General features: G+C 45.7%; 1 long non-coding RNA gene across 1 annotated transcript in view; it reads left to right on the top strand.

Annotated features, from left to right (window-relative positions):
* LOC128109130 (uncharacterized) overlaps positions 1 to 14603 on the top strand; it is a 41224-nt gene that overhangs the window by 14378 nt on the left and 12243 nt on the right. The window lies entirely within an intron of this gene.

Here is a 14603-nt window from a genome sequence, read left to right as displayed (position 1 = left end):
TGGCTTTTTACTCTCCTGAACCTCAAAACTGCCATTTCAAAAATGTACTTGGTAGTGTGAGGGTGGTTAGGGGCTGAGGGAGTTGGGGGGCGGGGGTTGATGGAACCCAGGGCCTCACAAATATTAGGCCAGCACTCTTTCCATGGACATCCTAGCCTATGTATTTTGTCCAGCTGAAGGGAGAATCTCATTTTTTCCCTGGCTCCCTTTCTGGTCTCTTCTGGTCAGATGCATTCAAACACTCCTGATGGCAGAGGACTGGAGCCAGAGGCCAATTCTGGGAAGAGAAAATAGAACACTATGGTGAAATACTCTAGCCAGTTCAGACAGGTTGGAGGAGGAAGAGAACAGCTTGCTGAAAAGAACCCTGGAAATGTAGCTTTCTGTGTAAGAGTCAGGGAAGATGGCTCATGCCAGCTAACATCAGGAAGATAGGGTCCCCTGGCCTTCAGTACTGTAGCAGCAGAATTCCAACCACATGAGTCCACCATTGAGTCAGCGTTTGTGAAGACCGACTCCACATTGAGGGCAGAGATGGGCTCCCTCTTTGCATTTAAGACAAGGCAGCCTGAGGTCAGGCATGGTTACCATAGGCAGCCAGTGTTGTTAACAGTTTTGTTTGGGCTTCTGTGAACACTGAACGTGATGGTGAGTAAAAGCAGAGTGTCCTCGGAGTTCGAAGTCTTCAATCCTTAAAACCATTAGCCGGGCAATGGTAGCACACACCTTTAATCCCAGCACTCGGGAGGCAGAGCCAGGCGGATCTCTGTGAGTTCGAGGCTAGCCTGGTCTACAAAGCGAGATCCAGGACAGGCACCAAAACTACACAGAGAAACCCTGTCTTGAAAAAACAACAAAAACAAAAACAAAAAAACAACCCATTAACTACCTGAAACTCTGGGTAGGGTTCTGCTGGGGCCACCTTCTTCAGTCCTAAGTAAAAAGCATAAGTCCCCACAGCTGCCACAGCCCAGATCACATGTTTCTTAATTGTTTACACCCACTTGCTTGTCTTTCCACAAGACACGGCTCCCCAGAAAGTAAGAGCAGAATTAAGCTCTCCAGATTCCAGCCCATTGGGGCTCCAGCAAGAGGGTTAAATGTGGTAAGATGCTAAGGGTAGAACCTCTCCTCTCCAATCCCAAGCCCCAAGCCCCAGAATGATTCCATTTAAAGTGGAATAAAGATAACTGGCTTTGGGGGCTAGTGGATGGCTCAGCAGGCCATGGTTTTTGCCAACAAGGCTGATGACATGAGTTTGACACCAAACCCCACATGGTAGAAGGAGAGGATTAATCACACACACACACACACACACACACACACACACACGCACACGCACACGCACACGCACATACACACACATTTAAAATGTGGAAGGTATTAGCAGCCAGCATCAAATTAATAAAACAGAAAGGAAACAGATTTGTCTCTCCAGAACACAAGAATGAAAAAGACTTTTTTGATGTACAAGGAAGGAATTTTAGTGCAGAAGAACCCTGGATTATAACTTTACCACTGGGCTTAATCAGTGAGAAGACTATTGCTAATAAACATTTGAGGGAGGGCTGGAGAGATGTGGCTCAATCGTTAAGAATGCTGGCTGCGCCGGGCGGTGGTGGCGCACGCCTTTAATCCCAGCACTCGGGAGGCAGAGCCAGGCGGATCTCTGTGAGTTCGAGGCCAGCCTGGACTACCAAGTGAGTTCCAGGAAAGGTGCAAAGCTACACAGAGAAACCCTGTCTCGAAAAACCAAAAAAAAAAAAAAAAAAAAAAAAAAAAAAAAAAGAATGCTGGCTGCTATTGGAGAGGACCTGGTTTAATTCCTAGCACCACACGACCATCTGTAACTCCAGTCTTAGGGGATCTAGTGACTTCTGGTCTCAGCAGGACCCAGACATATACATGGTGCACATACATACATGTATACAAAAAAACTATATACATAAACATTTTAAAGATTTTTAATATATTTATTTATTATGTATACAGTGTTCTGCATGCATGCCAGAAGAAGGCGCCAGATCTCATTACAGATGGTTGTGAACCATGTGGTTGCTGGGAATTGAACTCAGGATCTCTGGAAGAACAGCCAGTGCTCTTAACCGCTGAGCCATCTCTCCAGCCCTTAAAGTTGTTTTAAACTTAAGAAATAAATATTTGAATCAGCTGACAGGATGCTCAATGGGTAAGGCACCTTCTGACAGGTCTGATGACCTGAGTTCAACTCCAGGACCCACATGTGGGAGGAAGGAGCCGACTCCTACCAGCAAGTTGTCCTGTGACCTCCACACATGTACATGATGTACACATACACTAAATAAAATGTCATAAAGATTTTAATTAATACCCGTTTATGATTCCAAACTAGAACTAGACAGGAACTTCTTCAATGTGATAAAGAATATCTGTGAAACACTTTAACTAACGTTATAGTTAAATTATGAGTTTTCTCACCATCAAGGTAAGGAACAAGGTGAGGATTTGGTCTCCTTCTTTTCCCTTTTGCACTGTATGGGAAGTCATAGTAAATGCGGTACAGCAAAAGAAATAAGATACAAAGCTTGGAAGGAAGGAAACACTGTGTTCACAGGTGATGCATCTACACATCTCTAGAAAATCGACAGAAAAACTGTTACCAATAAGCCATTGTAGAGAAAGCTACAGGGTATAAGGTTAATACACAAAACTCAGTTATTTCCCTATACAGCAGCGAACCAGTAGAAAATGAAACGTAAGGCACAGATTTAACAAAATGCCTACAAAACTCTGATGAACAAAATCAGAGAACTAAAGGGGAAACAGTCTATGTTTGTGGATAGGAAGACACAATGTTGCCAAGATGTGAGTGTTTCCCAACCCGACCTATAGATTCAGAATAGTCCCAAAGCCCCAGTAAGTTATTTTGTGGATATAGACAAACTTACCCTAAAGTTTACATGGAGGGAGAAAAAAAGACTCAGAAGAGTCAAACCAGCACTGAAATAAGGGAGTATATTTGGAGGACTGACATTTTCTGGTCTTCAGACTCAGAATGAGGGGCAAAATGGCTTGGCAGGTAATGGCATGACCTGGGTTCCATGCCTAGGACCCACATGCTGGAAAGAGACAACCAACAATCAGCTGGAAGTTATCCTGACTTCCACTCTCAAGCCACACATGTGCACGCAGATAATAACAAGTGCAGAACAAAAACCTTCTGAAACAAGTGAGACCACCTCTCACTGGTGAGAGGACGGGCACATACTTCATGTGATAGACAAATAGATCAGTGCAAGGACAGGGCCCACAAATAGACCCTAAAGAGTGTAAACTGAGCTTTTAAGGTAGACCTCACTATGTTACCCAGGTCAGTCTTGAACTCCTGAGCTCAGCCGATCCTGAGTCAGCCTTGGTCCTCCCAAGTAGCTGGGACTACAGGTATGTTGCCACTGTTCCCAGTGGAGACAAGATAGTTTTTCTAAGCAATGGTGCCAGAGCAGCTACATGAAAAGAAACTAGACACATACGTTATACACTTAACAAAAATGAACTTATTATCATAGAATAAACTACAAAGTGTAAAATTAAACTTGAAACTCCATGGGGTCAGGACGGGGGATGTCTAGATGAAGGGCCAGTGAGATGGCTCAGCAAATAAGGACAATTTTTGCCAACATTGACAACCTGAGTTCAGTATCTGGGTCCCACATGGTAGAGGGAGAGAACCAATGCCGGCTATAGTTCGCAAACATCCACATGCGTACTGTGACACACACACACACACACACACACACACACACAGGAATAATTTTTTTTTTCAGTCTAGATGACTTGGGTTAAAGTGATTACTTGTAGAGACTCCATGCCATGGTGGTCAATTCTAGCACTCAGGAAGTTGAGGCAAGAGTCACTTCCCAAGTTCAATGCCGGCCCGGGTCGCATAACTAGACAGAGACAGAGAAGCAAGGGGGAGAACGCCAAAGGCATGACGCAGGAAAGAGCCGCTGCTAAGATGGGCTTAGTGAGCGCGACAAAGTGTCTGCTCTGGGAAGTAGAGTGTCGAGAGATGGAGAGGTGGAGCCAACACACTGCACAGTGGAAGAAAACATTTGCACGAGACACAGCTGACTAAGGACTGTTGGGCAGAATATACCCAGAACTGTTTTTTGCGGGGGGAGTGGGGGGATTCCAGACAGGGTTTCCCTGTGTAGCCCTGGCCTTCCGGGACCATCTCACAATGTAACCCAGGCTGTCCTGAAATTTTTCTTTAAAAACAATGTTTGTTTTTTTTTTACTGGGCAGTAGTGGCCCACACCTTTAATCCCGGCACTCAGGAGGCAGAGGAAGGACAGTTAAGGCTATATAAAGAAACCCTGCCTCAAAAAAACAGAACTAAACAAAATTTGTTTTAGATTATTTATTTAGGATTTTTGGAGCTAGAGTCTCACCATTATAGCCTGACTTGCCTGCAACTCACTATATAGACGAGGCTGACCTCAAACCCACAGAGGCCCACTTGCCTCTACCTCGTGAGGCCTAGGATTAAAGGCATGCACCACTATGCCTGGCCCTAGTTTTTTTCTTTTTTAATTTTATGTGTATGAGTACTTTGTCAGCAGGTATGTGTGTTTTCCATTCATGTGCCTGGTGACCACAGAGGTCAGAAGAGGGGATCAGAGATTCCCCTGGAACTGGAGTTACTGATAGTTGTGAGCCAGCTTGTGGGTATTTGGAACTGAACCTGGGTCCCCTGTAAGAGCAACAAATGCTCTTAACCACTGAGCCATCTCTCCAGCCCCTGTCTTGGAACTTGGAATTCTCTTCCCTCATTCTTCTGAATGCTGGATTTACAGGTGTGTGCCAGCACAACTGACCTAAACTATTTGTGATACTGATTTTTTAATTTTGTGTTTGTTGAGACAGGATCTATACAGCTCAGACTGGTTGTGAACTCAGAAAACTCCTCCTGCCGTAGACTCCTACGAGCGAGCCTTAGAGGAAGGACCACTGAACCTAGCTTATTCTATTTAGGCAAGTATTATACAGCATGGAGCTATATACTCTTAACAATAGCCCATTCAAAAAATAAGCTAAAAACAAACAGAAACCAAACTGCTGTGACTTAGTGTCAGAGCACTCACCTCAAATTCACAGGGCCCTGGTTTTCACCCTTAGCACTCAACTTTAATCAGAAAGTAAAGGCAGAGGTCTCATGTAGGCAAGGATCAAAATCATCCTTGTCTACATGAGACCTTGGCTCAATTAACAAGCAAACAACAATAACAACAGCAACAACAACCAGAGCTATGTGTGGTGCCATATACCTACCTGTACTCAATACTTGGGAAGTAGAGGAAGGATCTGGAATTTGGGGCTACCTTGAACTGCATATGAGTTCAAGGCCAGGCTGGGCTAAATGAGACCCTGTCTCAAAAAAAAAAAAAAAAAAAAAAAAAAAAAAGAGGAGGAGGGACTGTGGAGATGGCTCAGTGGGTAAAGTGTTTATTACATAAGTGGGAGACACTTCCCACCCTCCCAGACAGGGTTTCTCTGTCTAACAGAGTCCTGGCTGTCTTGGTACTTGCTTTGTAGACTAAACTGGCCTTGAACTCACAGATCTCCTCTTGCTTCTGCCTCCTGAGTGCTGGGATTAAAGGCATGTGCCACCATGCCCAGTTCAAGTATGAGACTCTTGAGTTTGGAGCCCTAACACATAGAAGTCAGCTAGTATAATGGTACAGGCAAGTCTGCAATCCCAGTACTGGAGCTCACTGACCAGGATGCCAGCCAGTGTAAGCGAATTACCAAATCGGTGAGCTCCAGGTCAGTGCGAGGCCCTGTCTTTAAAAAAAAAAAAAAAAAGCCGGGCGGTGGTGGCACACGCCTTTAATCCCAGCACTCGGGAGGCAGAGCCAGGCGGATCTCTGTGAGTTCGAGGCCAGCCTGGACTACCAAGTGAGTTCCAGAAAGGGCGCAAAGCTACACAGAGAAACCCTGTCTCGAAAAACCAAAAAAAAAAAAAAAAAAAAAAAGTGAGGAAGAGACCTGACATCAACCTCTGGCTTCCATGTGCACACACATAAACACACCCACACACAAGAAAAAAAGAAAAGGAAAACTCGACATGTTCCTACCATATGATTCAGCAAGCATGTTTCTTGGTATTTATACAAAGTAGTTGAAAGCATATGTCCGCCCACCTAGTTACACATGGATGCTTATGGCAGCTTTATTCAAATTTGCCAAAACTAATGGTGCCAAGCTGGGGACCAAGCCTTTAAAACACAGGCAGGATTTTGAAGGACATTCTAGATCCAGACTACATCTATCCTCCACATGAGTCATCAGGGAAGGGGAGCTTGAAATAGACATTTCAACATGAATATTAGAGCTGGGATTATAGCTTGATGGTAGAGCCTTTGCCTAGTATTAACAAGCCCCTGCATTCATACACACACAAAATAAATATTTTCATTATTTTTTTAAACATTGATTTTTATAATCATGTATGAGTGTTTTAACCTGCGTGTATGTCTATGTACTACATGTGTGCCTGGTGCCCATGGAGGCCAGAAGGGGCCATCAGATACATTGGAACTGGAGTTAGAGACAGCTGTAAGCCTCCATGTGGGTGCTAGGAATTGATTCTGGGTCCTCTGGAAGGAAGAGTAGCCCAGTGCTCTTAACCACTGAGCTACCTCACCAACCCTAAAGTGAATCATTTTATATCTGTAAACATTTTAAATAAGTCGAATATAACAGAGACTTAGTTCTAACAGGTTTTAAATTCTGTGTTGTTTGTGGTACCAGAGTCACACCCAGGCTTTATTCCTGACCTTATACCAAGTGCTCTTACCAATGAGCCAATATCCCAAGCTCCTGTTTGGTATACATCAAACCACCCAATGGGAAAGAAGGGTTTGACTTGACGTCACAGATGAAAAATGCTTTGTTTTGATACAGGGTGAGGCATGCAAGTAGGCCAAATGCAATTATATTTCCTTCCAGTCTTTTCTATGCATCTTTTTAACATTGTTTAGACCTTATAACACAAGCAATGTTGTTTTCCTGGTTTGTTTGTTTGTTTTTCAAGACAGGGTTCTCTGTGTTACAGCTCTAGCTGTCCTAGAATTCACTTTATAGACCAGGCTGGCCTCCAACTCACAGAGATCTGGCTGCTTCTGCCTCCCAAGTGCTGGGATTAAAGGTGTGCCACCACCACCTGCGCAGTGTTGTTTTCTTATAGATGATTGTTTTATAACCTTAAAATTTTTTTTAAAGATTTGTTTTATTAGCCAGGTAGTGGTAGTGCACGCCTTTAATCCCAGCACTCAGGAGACAGAGTTAGGCGGATCTCTGTGAGTTTGAGGCCAGCCTGGTCTCCAGAGCAAGTTCCAGGACAGCCAGGGCTACAACAGAGAAACCCTGTGTCAAAAAAAAAAAAATTATGTGTGTGTGTGTGTGTTTGCACATAAGTGCAGGTACCCTAGTAAGCCAGAGGTGTCTCATCCCTTGGAGCTAGAGTTATAGGTAGTTTGAGCTGCCTAATGTTAGTGCTAGCAATCAAACTCAGGTCCTCTGGAAGAGCAATATGCACATTTAACCACTGAGTTGTCTCTCCAGTTCCTCCATCATTTTTAGGTTTATATTTTATTTATGTGTATGAGTGTTTTGTCTGCATATATGTATGTGCACCACATGCATGCCTGCAGAAGTTGGAAGAGGATGTCAAATCCCCTGGAACTATAGTTATGGATGGCTGTGAGCCATCCATGAGGGTACATGGAACCAACTCAGGTTCTCTGCAAGAGCAACAAGTGTTCTTAAAAACTGAGCTATGTCTCCTGCCCCATAACCACTTTCAATATAAGCATTTTTCTCTCATTAAACATTTTTGTAACCATCTTTAAATGAGTATATATGGGCCAACCGAATGACATTTTGCATGAGTTTTATACAATAAGATCTTTATTTTGTTGTAAAGCTTACAATGATTTTGTGTGTGTGTGTGTGTGTGTGTGTGTGTGTGTGTTTTGGAGCTGAGGATCGAACCCAGGGCCTTGTGCTTGCTAGGCAAGCGCTCTGCCACTGAGCTAAATCCCCAACCCCGAGATTCTTAATTGAAGGAGGTTCTTAACAAGTGTGTGGTTTTTGTTGTTTTTGAGACAGTGTCTTATGTAGCCCAGGCTGGTCTCAAACTTGCTATATAGTCAAGGATGACCTTGAACTTGTGAGTCTCCTGCCTCTACGTTCAAAAACTGCTATTACAGGTGTGTACACCACACCCAGCTTTATTGAATGCAGGGCTTCATGCATATTAGGTAAGCACTCTACCAGCTGAGCTATCCCTAGCCCCTTCTTCTTTTTAAAGGGGGAGGTATTCTACAAAACAATGGGAAGAACTGAGTCACTGAGGGTAAGGGTAGGCCCAGGAGGAAGGCAAAAAGGAGGGGAGCTATAGAGAGAAACAGTAGGGAGAGTAAGAATAAACAACCACCAGGGGGCACCTGGGGACCCCGGGGAGCAGCCCAGCCAGCAGTGTTCTCTGGGGCAGGAATCATGGAAGGCCCAAAGCAGCAGGTCTATCTATGCTGACTAGGACGCAAACCCCCTGTTATCCTTGAGTGGGTGTCCACATCTGAACACACACTGAGTTAGAAGAGAATAAAGGAAAGGGTTTGGTTTCTAGGTTTCTAGGTCTGAGCTGATGCTGGGGAAGTAAGGGCTCATCTTTAAGGAGAAGGAATTCCATTAAAGGGAGAAAATACAGAAAAGGAGCCCCCAAGAAGACTCTTTGTCAGTGTTGGAGTTGATTCTTCTCACCCTGTGCGATGGACCAGTGCATTCTGGCTTCAGTTATTAGGGAGAAAAATGGTGTGTGTGTGTGTGTGTGTGTGTGTGTGTGTGTGTGTGTGTGTGTGTAGCAGAGTCCAGGCCAATGACAATACACAGGGACAAGGATGACCTGTTTGGAGTCCCGGTGCCTTTTATAGCTTAAAACATTGAAGATGTTCTCAAGATCCTAGGGTGGGATGCATCCTGGGAAGGGGTCCCAAGTAGTGGGGCTGTCTATCCACCCTGGGCTTCTACCTCTCCCCTGTGTCCCAGCTTGGTTTCTTCTCTGGCTCCAGCCCTGGCTTTGCAGGGCGGCTCTGAGGTGAGGACTGTGAGTGAAATACAGTTGGAGTTGAGAGGCCAGGTTACACTGTGTTCATCCTGGCATGTAGCTTCAGAAAGCGCTCACTCAGACTGGCCCCATAAATGTTCCTTCCCTTCTTTGGCTGGTCACTGGCCACCTTTTTCCAGAATCTCCTATGTAATCTGACAAGGCTCTTTTTCCCATGGTGGCATGAAGGGATTTATCACTTTGATGTCCGTTGGTATTTGTACTTCAGGGCAATTTTGTCCTACTGAGCCCCTGTCCATCCCTACATGTCAAGCCTTAAGCATACTCTAGGGACCTTATCTAGTGCCACCACTTTCTCAGACCTGCCTTTCGTCAGAACATTAGAGTGCCTGTTTCCCTTGTCCCCATCACGTTCTCTCTCATAGGCACTTACTTATGCACATGTCTCAGACCCATATAACTATATGCTGAAATACTCATTCTTTCTGTCTCTCTCTCTTTCCCCCTTCTCGCTCTCCCACTCCCCCCACCCTCCTAGGGCAAGAATTAAGTCTTTCTTAGCACATAGTAGCAATTTAAAAAAAAAAAAACAGCTATTGAATGGATTAGTGGCTGTGAAGGGTCAGGTACTATTCCAGGTAATGGGAAAACAGAGGTGAGTTATATTTTTAATTTAAAACTTAATGTATGGGTCTCCTGTCTGCTTGTATTTGTGCACCACATGTGTGCCTGAGACCAGAAGAAGACATTGCATCCCCAGGACTTGGAGTTACACACAGACGGTGATGAGCCACATATGGTTCTGGGAATCAAACACAGGTCCTTTGGAAGAGCACTCAATGCTCGTAACCACTGAGCCATCTCCCCAGCCCTCAAGATGAGTTATCTGTACATCCCATTTTCAAAGAAACTTGGTCTTATATGGGGAAATAGAATCATAAAAAATGATGTAGAAGTCGGGCAGTGGTGGTACATTCCTTTAATCCCAGCACTCAGGAGGCAGCGGCAGGTGGATCTTTGCGTTAAAGGCCAGCCTGGTCTACAGAGTGAGTTCCAGAACAGCCTAGACTACACAGAGAAACCCTGTCTCAAAAACAAAAAACAGGCCGGGCGGTGGTGGCGCACGCCTTTAATCCCAGCACTCGGGAGGCAGAGCCAGGCGGATCTCTGTGAGTTCGAGGCCAGCCTGGTCTCCAAAGCCAGTACCAGGAAAGGTGCAAAGCTACACAGAGAAACCCTGTCTCGAAAAACCAAAAAAAAATAGGGACTGGGGATGTAACTCAGTAGTGGAGTGTGTGTCTAGTGTAGCACGTCAGTTTGGGCCTGAGCAGCACAAGCGGATAAAGGGCAGTGTAGAAATGGTGCAGGACAGGAAAGTGACATCCTGGGCTCGAGTCACGGTTGAGATCAGAGCCCTCACCCTGCCCTTCACAGCTACGGTCATGGACATGAGCACTTACTCGACTTCTCTGGACCTTAGGATAAAATACTTCCCCCATGGGCACAGTGCTGCGCACAGTAGGCATGCCAGCTGTCTTAGGATAAGGAGGAGGCAAAAAAAAACCAAAACAACCAACTGTAGACAGCAGTCAGATTTGGGCCTCTGGAGTTCCTCAGGCAGATAAAGAGATAAGAACAGTACAGGCACCAGGTGGTGGTGGCGTATGTCTTTAATCCCAGCACTCAAGAGGGTCTCTGAGTTCGAGGCTAGCCCGGTCTAGAGTGAGTTCCAGGACAGCCAGGGTTACACAGAGAAACCCTGTCTCAAGAAAAGAAAAAAAAAAAAAAAAGAAAGCAACAACAACAAAGAACTTTACAGGCAAAGGAAGGAATGTCCACAAGCAAACAGTTTACCACCATCCTAAGCAGAGCTGTGACGTTAAGGGGCCACCAGGACTTTAATCCCAGTACTCCAGTACATAGGGAGGTCCTGCCAGTAGCAGCTACTTGGTAAGACTCTGTCCCAAATAAAAAAGTGAAAGGTCCAGTGAGATGCCTTAGGTGCTTCCTGCACAAACCTGAGTTGGATCTGTGGGATCCACAGTGGAAGATCAGACTCTCAAGGGTTGTCCTCTGGGATGGGCATGGTGCTGCCACCTTTATTTCTTTTAGTCTCCACATTCAAGAGGCAGCAAGCATCTCTGTAAGTTCAAGGCCAGTCTAGTCTACAAAGTGAGTTACAGGACAGGCAGAGCTACACAGAGACCTTTTCTCAAGCCAACAGCAAACAAGGTAGAAAGTGAATTGGGTAGGCAGCCCTGGTAACGAGCACATTGGACCCCTTGTGTGTAACCATAGAGCAGCCTTGCTAGGAGATACAGCATTGCACTGTCTGGATCAGTGCAGGTTGGCTGTAGTGGCACATGCTTAAAAATCCCAGCACCTGGGAGGTAGAGACAGGACGATTAGGAGTTTAAGGCCAGCCTCAGCCACACAGGGAGTTCAGGCCAGCTTGGGCTGTGGTCACAAAACAATTTTAAAATAAAGCACTTGTGTGTTAAATAAAACTAAACAAGTCATTCTGAGGTTGGGCTGGATTTGGGGCCCAGCTGCCATTTTACTCCGACTTCAGCTCCTGCCCTGCTAGTGATCCTGTTTAGTATCTCTGGTTCTACTCAGGACCAGGGCTCGGCCTCCTGCTAGCAGGCTCAAAGTTCATGAGTTACTTATCTGAAACCCAAAGCTTGATTCTGCGGTCTACTATCAATTCATTGATCCAGACAGTGCAATGTGATAAACTGCCTCACACTCCCGCCACTGATTTTTCCTCAATATGGACTACCCCAAAACAAACCCTCTCTTCCCTAATGACAAAAATGCTTACCTGTTGGCACTGCACAGAAATAGTCCTGATCTTGTTCACGCTCTCCATTACAATAAAGGTGTTTGATCAAAGATGGCCGAGGTAAACTGAAAGGAAGTTTTTGTGTCTCCTCAAGTGCTTTACCAGGTATCTGAACCTTTGTTCTCCCAGCAGCCCTGGAAGACCTGTTTCTTCTTCTTTTTTCAACATGAGGAACTAGAAAGTAGACCCAGGTCACTCAAAAAGTGGTAGCGTAGGGGTCTGAACTTAGTTGGCTGTCTGCTGGGATAACCAAGAACCAGGGCAGAGTGGTGGTCACCCAGAGAAGGGACAGTGCTTAGGAGAGCAGCAGCAGTTAACGAAGGCCGTGACAGTGGAGATGCAGCCACACAGATGAGGAGTGTGTGGACTTCAAGTGAAAGACATGCTGTGGGGCAGAGCTCAGAGCACAAGGCCAGCAGTAACTCAGGGCTCTAAGCGTGGGAGGTGTATGTGGAAGCTCCAGCTGGACAGACAGCTGGGGGAAAGCCACACCAGACCCTATGGGAGGATGGCACAGAAGAAATTCAGGTGCACTGCTGGGTTCCAGTCTCACTGGATTGCCTACTACTCTGTTTGGAGCAAGCTGCTTAGTTGTTAAAACAGTGCCTGAGTGGGTATGAATCAATACATGTGAAGGTTCAGGCAGGTGCCTGGCACCCTTAATGTGTCATTATTATTAATGGTTACTGTATTTATTTGGAACAAGGCATGACTGGAAAATGCCATAAAGGCCTTTATGGAAAAAGAGAGAGACCCACAAGTGGTTATTTGTGCTTGGGGAATACCAAGTAGGAAGCTAGGGGCTGACCTGGGAAATCCAAAGGTAAGTTACATGCAGTTGTTTGGGGGAGGGCGGCAGTCAAGGCTGCTAAGAGAAGGAACAGGAGGCCTAAGTAGAAGCCATTTACTCATTCTCATAGGGAGTCTTCTTTCGTGCCCAACTCCTGATAATATTAAGCTTTGCCACAACCCTCCCAGTCATTCCTGTCATGCACACTTTATGAGTAAAGAGGCTAAGGCTTGGAGAATTGCCAGAATTGTAAAAAGTATCTCACAGCTATATTCTGGAACTGCCACAGCCCACCTTGCTAGCTATCCAGGTTCTACTTTGCTGGTGATCAAATTTCTCCACAGCTATGCTCACTAGGGTCCCTTGGGGCATGGGATCTCCCTGACCTTCACAGGGTAATCTGCCATAGGAGCTGAGTAGAGGGCCTCAGTCTTGGCTTGTTCATGGCCCTGACCTTCCAGCAGTAGCTAGGCTAGCACTGTGGTATGTCTGTGGACAAATCTACCTTTACTTCGGTAAAGCCCAGGGAAGTCTGGGGTATGGTCCCAATCACTGCGGGGAGAGGTGTTGGGGGGTCATCCTAAGTATTAAGAGCCTGCTTACCTACCAGCCTCTGCACCTGTTTCTCACTTGCAGGAAGCAGGTGAATAGTAACAGAACCAGTTTCATGGTTGTGCTGAAGACTAGGTAGAGCCTTAGCTTGTGATGGTGGTCTGCTCATGAGGAAATTGAAGCTTGGAAATGTGCTTCGGAGCAAAAGCATAAGTCCTCTACCCTAGACAGGCATGAAGGCCACCACCCTTTATGTCCTACACAGCTGTTCTGTCTGTGGCATGAAGGGTACAGGGAGCTGGGGCAGGCAGGAGCATCTGCTTGTTTGGTTGTTTACTTCCTGCCATGGAACACTGACAGGACCTCCTTTATAACTAGAGTTCCCACTTGCCCAGGGTGGCAGGGTGGCCAGGGCACAGAACTAAGAATGTCTTCAGAAGGACTCGGGGCAAACACGTCAAGTCCTCGCCTCAAGGCCAGGTCTGTACTTTTAACACAAGAATAATCAGGCTGCAAATCTATAATGGTCACAAAGCCACAGGTCTGCAAAATTCCAGCATGCTAGGTCAGCCTGGCCAACTCTATTCTACAGTCCACAAAGCTGAGCAAGTTACCCAAGAGTTCATGTAAATGGATGACTTATTTTAAAAATCTAGCCAGAAAGTTTTGCCTTTCAATCAGAATAGCAATGTGATCACTGTTGACGTGGGATTCAGTAATGTTGTGCTTTGTCCCTCCTGCCATGTTTATCTTTTCTCCTTTACCATCGATTGTTTCTTTCTTCCTGTTTGGAGATCAAAGACTATTCTATTCATTTTGAGGTTTCTCAAGATCCTTGAGGTGTGAGCCTGCCAGTCCCTCTTGCGATTGGTGTTTGTTCCCATTAATTAATTCTCCTTTGTGGGGCTGGGAGACAGCTCAATCAGTAAAGTGCTTGCCTTGAAAACATGAGGACCCGAGTTTGAGCCCCAGAACCTGTGTTAAAAAAAAATGCCAGGCACAGTGGTGTGCACTTGTAACCCCAGAACTGGAATTACAAGGGGCGTGCCTTCAGGCCAGCCAGCCTAGCCTGCTTGGCGAACTCCAGGTCAGTGAGAGAGCACCTCAGAAACCAAGGTGGATGGACCTCGGGAACAACACTGGAGGCTGTCCTCTGGCCTCCACATGCACACAGCAGCACATACACAAGCATATACATACACAGAACTAAGAGTGTCCTCTCTTCATACATTCGTAACAAGTGAACAACAAAACAAGCTAGATAATGGGGGCTATTAGAGCCCTCTGGTCGCACTGTTTTTCTCCCT

Source organism: Peromyscus californicus, unplaced genomic scaffold (genome assembly GCF_007827085.1).
Source record: "Peromyscus californicus insignis strain IS unplaced genomic scaffold, ASM782708v3 Scaffold_13__1_contigs__length_99412109, whole genome shotgun sequence".
NCBI classification, from domain to species: Eukaryota; Metazoa; Chordata; class Mammalia; order Rodentia; family Cricetidae; genus Peromyscus; species Peromyscus californicus.
This window is presented reverse-complemented; position numbering and strand designations above follow the sequence as displayed.